The sequence below is a fragment of the Narcine bancroftii genome, chromosome 12 (assembly GCF_036971445.1).
Source record: "Narcine bancroftii isolate sNarBan1 chromosome 12, sNarBan1.hap1, whole genome shotgun sequence".
Taxonomy (NCBI): domain Eukaryota; kingdom Metazoa; phylum Chordata; class Chondrichthyes; order Torpediniformes; family Narcinidae; genus Narcine; species Narcine bancroftii.
This window is the reverse complement of record NC_091480.1, coordinates 69,848,015-69,855,550: the sequence shown is the minus strand read 5'-3', so window position 1 is coordinate 69,855,550 and position 7,536 is coordinate 69,848,015.

Here is a 7,536-nt window from a genome sequence, read left to right as displayed (position 1 = left end):
TTAAAAATATTATTTCATTGGGAAGTCAGACTGAGAAGTTTTGAACGACTGGCTTTCCAACAGGAAACTCAAGGTGAAAATATTTTAAAACTTTATTTCACTCGGAATTCAGGGTAAGAAGGTTTAAAACTATGTTTCACTCAGAATTCAGGGTGGAAGGTTTTAAAAGTTTATTACATTGGAAATTCGGGGTGAGAAGGTTTGAATGACTGGTTTTCCAACTGCTAACTCAAGGTGAGAAGGTTTTTAAAACTTTATTTCATTGTAAATTCAGAGTGAGAAGGTTTGAAGGACTGGGTTTCCAACTGGAAACTCAGGTTGAGAAGGTTTTAAAACATTATTTCATTGGAAATTCAGGGTGAGAAGTTTGAACGACTGGTTTTCCAACTGGGAGTTCAGGACGAGAAGGTTTTAAAACTTTATTTCACTTGGAATTCAGGGTGAGAAGTTTTGAATAACTGGGTTTCCAACTGGAAACTCAAGGTGAAAATATTTTAAAACTTTATTTCATTCAGAATTCAGGGTGAGAAGGTTTAAAACTTCACTTCACTCAGCATTCAAGTCGCGAAGGTATTAAAACATTATTTTATTGGAAACGTAGGGCGAGAAGTTTTGAATGACTGGTTTTCCAACTGAAAACTCAGGGTGAGAAAGTTTTTAAAACTTTATTTCATTATAAATTCAGTGTGAGTAGGTTTTAAACGACTGGGTTTCCAACTGGAAACTCAGGGTGAAAAGGTTTTAAAAACTACTTCACTCGGAATTCAGGCAAGAAGGTTTAAACGACTGGTTTTCCAACTGGGAGTTCAGGATGAGAAGGTTTTAAAATTTTATTTCACTTGGAATTCAGGGTGAGAAGGTTTTAAAACTATTTCACCGGGAAATCAGGGTGAGAAGTTTTGAACGACTGGTTTTCCAACTGGTAACTCATGGTGAGAAGGTTTTAAAACTTTATTTCACTGGGAATTCAGGGTGAGAAGTTTTGAACGATTACATCCACGAAGGCGGACCTAGGTATGCCGTGTTTAAAATCCGTGTGTCCCATCCCAACTCAAGGTGAGAAGGTTTTTAAAACTTTATTTCATTGTAATTCAGGGTGAGAAGGTTTAAAACTTTATTTCATTCAGAATTCAGGGCGGAAGGTTTTAAAACTATAACATTAGAAATTCAGGGTGAGAAAGTTTGAATGACTGGTTTTCCAACTGGAAACTCAAGTTGAGAAGGTTTTAAAACTTTATTTCATTGCAAATTCAGAGTGAGAACGTTTGAACGACTGGGTTTCCAACTGGAAACTCAAGTTGAGAAGGTTTTAAAACTTTATTTCACTGGAATCTCAGGGTGAGAAGGTTTTAAAACTTTATTTCATTGGGAAGACAGGGTGAGAAGGTTTGAACGACTGGTTTTCCAATTGGGAATTCTGGGTGATAAAGTGCAGGAGAAACTCAGCAGGTCACATGGGGTCCTTCCAAGATTCAGTTAACTGTGACCATGATAGAACAGCATCGTATTCCATGACAATCTAGTTCTGCCTGCTGCAAACGCAGGCGGGTTCACCTCTGGTAGGAACTGCCCCAAGCACCACTTGCAGTCAGGTTTGCATTCAGGCTTGGAACCAGGTTTGCAGTCAGGCTTGGAACCAGGTTTGCAGTCAGGCTTGGAGCCAGGTTTGCAGTCAGCTTGTATGCAGTCAGCTTGTATGCAGTCAGCTTGTATGCAGTCAGCTTGTATGCAGTCAGCTTGTATGCAGTCAGCTTGTATGCAGTCTGCTTGTATGCAGTCTGCTTGTATGCAGTCAGCTTGCATGCAGCCAGGATTGCATCTGGCTTGCAGTCAGCCTTGCATGCAGTCAGGTTTGCAGTCTGGGTCGCATGCAGCCTGGCTTGCATGCAATCTTGCTTGCAGTTTGGTCTGCATGCAGTCAGGGTTGCAGTCAAGGTTGCGATCTGGCTTTCAGTCTCACTTGCAGTCAGGCTTGCAGTTAGGCTCGCAGTCAGGCTTACATGCAGTCAGACATGTAGTCAGCTTGCATGCAGTCAGGTTGACAGTCAGCCTTACATACACTCATGATTGCAGACTGGATTGCCGTCTGGGTTGCATGCAGTCAGGCTCGCAGTCAGGCTCACAGCCGGAGAAGCAAAAGAGACCCCCAGCCTATCTCACCCCACCCCCCACAACAGAGTCACTGAGTGCTTGCGGTCCGCCTCCAGCACTTCTGCAGCCCCCAACCTGCAGAGCCCAGCCCTGCAAGCCAGTCTCCAGATGGATTGGGGGTGGGGTGGAAAGGAAGGGTTTGAAAGCCACTGCTTTAATCTTCCCTCATTGACTCATGATGCACATGGTTTCGGAATGCCAGGGGACAATTTTTCTCAAGCAAATGACCGGGGTTCCCTTCCCACCTGATCGCCGAACACAGATGGTGCAGGGATTAAAGTGGGAATAAGTTTGGGAACCACTGCATTTGAGGAATTAAACCTCAATTAAAGCTGAATGTACATCAGGTAAAAGTTGTTCAAATTAATTTGTCCACCAGCTAGAAAATGTACTGCCATATCTTGGAAGTCGGGTATTGGTTCGGGGAGAAACTTGCAGACAATTTAAGTCATGGAGATTCTCAACCTCCTTCTGCCCCTCTAAGTAATCCCTGCAATTGAAATGAAACATGGAAAGCACCACGGTCGAATTAAGAACACAAGACGGCAGGAGAAACTCAGCAGGTCACACGGGGTCCTTCCAAGATTCAGTTTGCTGTTATCGTAGTAGAACAGCATCGTATTCCATGACATTCTAGTTCTGCCTGCTGCAAGGCAGGCAGATTCACGACTGGCAGGAACTGCAGTAAGCACCTCTTGCCATCAGGGTTCCAGCCAGGTTTGCAGTCAGCTTGTACGCAGTCAGCTTGTACGCAGTCAGCTTGTATGCAGTCACCTTGTACGCAGTCACCTTGTACGCAGTCACCTTGTACGCAGTCACCTTGTACGCAGTCACCTTGTACCCAGTCACCTTGTACGCAGTCACCTTGTACGCAGTCAGTCAGGCTTGCAGTCAGTCAGACTTGCATGGAGTCAGGGATGAAGTCAGTCAGACTCGCATTCAGTCAGACTTGCTTGCAGTCGGGCTTGGAGTCTGGCTTCCAGTCAGGCTTGGAGTCTGGCTTCCAATCTGGCCTGCCGCCAGGTTAGCAGCTAGGAGTGCAGCCAGAGACAGGGAGAACCAAAATAGAATGGAAAGCAAAAGTTTGGGAAAACCTGCTGAACCGATTAGGAACCTTGAGACATTGGGAGGGCGGGGGAAAGCCCCTCCCCACCCTGTAATCCTCTATTTTCCTTCATTCCGTGTGTCTGTCTCAGAGTCTCTTAAATTCCCCCAGAGGTATTCGAGGCCCCCGCAACTCTCTGGGGAAAAAAAACTTTCCCTAAACTTCTCCCCTCCCCTCTCCCCCTCCCCTCTCCCCTCCCCTCTCCCCCTCCCCTCTCTCCCTCTCCTCTCTTCCCTTCTCCTCTCTTCTCTTCTCCCCCTCCCTTCTCCCACCCCTCCCCCCACTCCTCCTCCCACCCCTCCTCTTACTCCTCCTCCCCTCTCCTCCCCCCACCCCTCCTCCCCTCTCCTCCACCCCTCTCCCTCTCCCTTCTCCCCACTCCCCCCTCCCTTCTCCCCACTCCCCCCCCACCCCTCCTCCCCTCTCCCCTCCCCTCCCTCCCCTTCTCTCCCCCTCTCCTCCCCCTCACCCTCTCCCCCTTCTCTCCCTCTCTCCTCCCCCTTCTCCTCCCCTCTCCCCCCTTCTCCCCTCTCTTTCCCCCCTCCCCAAGTTGTTACATGTGTGGAAAGAAAAAGTTTTCATCATCCCTCATTGACTCATTATGTGCATGGTTTCAGAACTCCAAAGTATTCATCGCTATGTGCTTGCCACTCCTTCCTATAATGTAAAGTTGTCCGATAAGGTTAGAGAATATAGGGAGCCTTAGCTTTTCAAAGGATATTGTGCAGTTTCATTACTCCAGAGGGACAATTTTTCCCATGAGCACAAGGTTTCATTAACGATCGGGGCTGGAGCAGCGGGTCCCCAACCTCCCCTTCCCATCTGAAGTGATCCCTTACTTGGAAGAGTGGGCTGGCATTTGCTGTCTTCTGGCAATGGCGCGTCCTGTACCTTCGGGCAGGAAGAGTTTGCACGCACCTGTCAGTGGCATCGGGAACCTCGCCTTTCTGGTGGGGAGGCAGGGTGAGATGTAGAGCAGGTGTAGGGCCAAATGAGGCCTCAGATAAGTGGGGAAATCCAACCGTGGGAAAACAAATTTGTCCATCAGTCCCAACATTGTAAGTTTTTAGTTAAAACTTTGACCCCATTACCAAATGTTGACCCAAGCACACCCCCCATAAAAAAATTTCAGAATGCTCTTAAATAAATATTTCCATTCTGATCTATCAAAAGCTCTTACAGCATCTGAAGCTGGGAACCAGTGCCAGTTCTAACTTCTGTTGAGACGCAGGGTTTGAAAGGGAACATTGCTTTTCTTATCAAAACAGGAATTAAGTCCGTTCAATATTTAGTTAAGCCTAATATTATAAACAAAATATGTTTTTAAAAAAATACCGAACAAGGCCAGGAAGGTAAAAATGGATGCGTGAGAGGGGGCCTTTGGCAGATAACGCAAAGGGCTTCTTCTGTGCAAGCAACAGGGAGTAGTGGTAGAAGGGGGATTGAAATGCTGACTGCAGCTCTTGCACCAGAAAAGGGGCTTGGAGTTTGTCGAAGGCGCCCGCCCAGAAGTTTCCTAAACCGACACGCAGAGAAACAAGCGAGAGAGTGGTGCAGGTGGCAGAAGGTGAGCACTTTGGCTGCAAGGTCATGAGTCTCAAGTTACTTACGGAGAAGGAGAGATCTGGTCCTCAGTTGAGAACCCCCATCTTAAATTCTACATAATTTTCTCAAGTTCTGTCTGTTCCTGAAACAATACCTGATTTCCAAGTTACGGCAATACATTATCCAGCCATGGGCAAAGCCAATTGAACAATACTTTACCTGATACACATTCAATTTTAATTGTAAAAATTGAATGAGAGATTACCAGGATGGTAGACGAAGGAAAGGGTGTGGACGTTGTCTACACGGGGATTCAACAAGGTTACCAATTTGATAGATGAAGGAAAGGCTGTGGAGTTGTCTGCTGGACTTTAGTCAGGGCTTCGACAAGGTTACCAAGAAGGTTGATGAAGGAAAGGTTGTGGATGTGGTCTACATGGGCTTTAGTCAGGGCTCTGACAAGTTCCCACATGAGAGGTTGGTTGGGAAGGTTCAGACACTTGGTATTCATGGTGAGGTAGTGAAATGGTTGGACGGGAGAAGCCAGAGAGCAGTGGTTGCTTCTCAGTGGCTAGCGGTGTGCCTCAGGGGCAGGGGGGGGGGTGTCATGGCTGGGACCACTGTAGTCTGCCATCTATGTCAGTGATCTGGATGAATCGGATCAGCAGGTTTGCAGATGGCACTGAGATCAGAGGTGTCGTGGACAACAAGGAAGGTTTTCGGGGCTTGCTGAGGGATCTGGACCAGCTGGGAGAATGGGCTGATAAATGGCAGATGCAGTTTAATGCGGGAAAGGGTCAGGTGCTGCATTTCAGAAGGACAGACCAAGGAAGGACCCTGAAAGTGGCATCACAGGTGGACAGTGTCATAAAGAGAGTTTTTGGCATGTTGGCGTTCATAAATCGAAGTGTTGAGTCCAGGAGTTTGGATGTTATGATAAAATTGTACAAAACATTGGTGAGGCCAAATTTGGAGCATTGTATGCAGTTTTAGTCAACGAACTACAGGAAAGATATCAATAAGATAGAAAGAAGGCAGAGAAGATTTGCTAGGATGTTGCTCGGACTTCAGGAACTGAGTTACAGTGAAAGGTTTAACAGGTTTGGGACTCTATTCCCTGGAGGGTAGAAGAACGAGGGGAGGGAGATTTGATATTTAGGACTTTATTCCCTTGGAGGGTAGAAAAACAAGGGGACATTTGATGGAGGTTTTTAAAATTTTGAGGGGGACAGAGTAAATATAGGTGGGCTTTTCCGTCTGAGGGGAGGTGAGATACAGACCAGAGGGCATGGGTTAAGGGTGAAGGTGGAGAAGTTTTGGGGGAATGTCTTCATACAGAGAGCGGAGGCACGAGGGAAAGGGGGAAAAGTTTAGGGGGAACTTCTTCACACAGAGAGAGAGAGAGAGAGAGAGAAAGCGATGGGACGAGGGAAAGGGGGAAAAGTTCAGGGGGTACTTCACGCAGAAAGAAAGAGAGAGGGAGAGAGGTGGGACGAGATAAAGGAGAAAGTTTAGGGGAACTTCACACAGAGAGAGTGGTGGGATGAGGGAAAGGGGGAAAAGTTTAGGGGGAACTTTATACAGAGAGAGAGAGCGCAGTGGGACAAGAGAAAGGGGGAAAGTTAAGTTGAACCAGAGAGAGAGAGAACCGTGGGACAAGGGAAAGTGGGAAATGGTCCGGCAGGGACTCGTGGTCTCATCTGGCAGCTGCTGTGTCAATGCTGAGAGGTGTAGAGGGGAGGGCTAGTTTGACTGGCGTCAGGCAGATCTTCCAGACTGTCAGTGCTGGATCAACGACGCCCTGTGTGTGTGTGCGGCTGAGGGACACTGAGGACTGATTGAAGACTATTTATTTAGCCTGCTGCTAGCTGCAGACAGGCTCTGTCAATGGAGAATGCAGCCCATTCATGTGAAACCTCACCTCCCGCACACGTTCCTCCCTCTCTCCTTACCTTCTGCTTCCAGGCACAGGACTCGCTCCACTTGAGCCTGGAACTCCTGGCCCCAAGCAGAGATGACCCCCACACCCCATTGATCGAACCCCTTGTGGGGAAACAGCAGATCTCGTGGGAACGGAGAAGGTCAGGGGATCCTCCACCCATCTGGGCGGAAACCTATCTCCCGCCTTGTTAATTCTCCCCTCATTCTTCTACCCTCCAGGGGAATAAATATCAAATCTCCCCTCACTCTTCTACCCTCTGGGGAAAAAAGTCCTAAATATCTCATCTCCCCTCATTCTTCTGCATTCTGGGCTTACTCAAAGAAATAGCTTGTGAGCCACTGGGAAGGTTACCTTACCTCAGTCCTGTCCTGCATCCCTTCCCAGGCCAGTGCCACCCTTCTCTGCAGCCTGCCTGCCCTCACCTACCCCCTTCCTGCCATGTTTTCACCCTCTGCTCTCCACCGGGGAGGGTGGGATCAGCTTCGTGTTCTGAGAATCTTCCCCCAGAGATCCTACCATGACTAAATCAGACATTCTCAAACACTCTCTTACCACCCACACGCCGCCTCTCACGATCCCATACTAATTACAGAGCATTGATGACGTATAGGGATTATTTCGAGGGGTTTGTGAGTGAAAAGAAAATTAGAGGCTTTTGGTTAATACCTCATCGTTATGTGCTCATCACTCCCTGTTACAATGTAGGCATCCAATAAGGTCAATGAATATAGGGAGCCTTGGTTTTTTCAAAGGATATTGAGCGGTTTCAGAACTCCAGAGGGAAGCGAGCTGA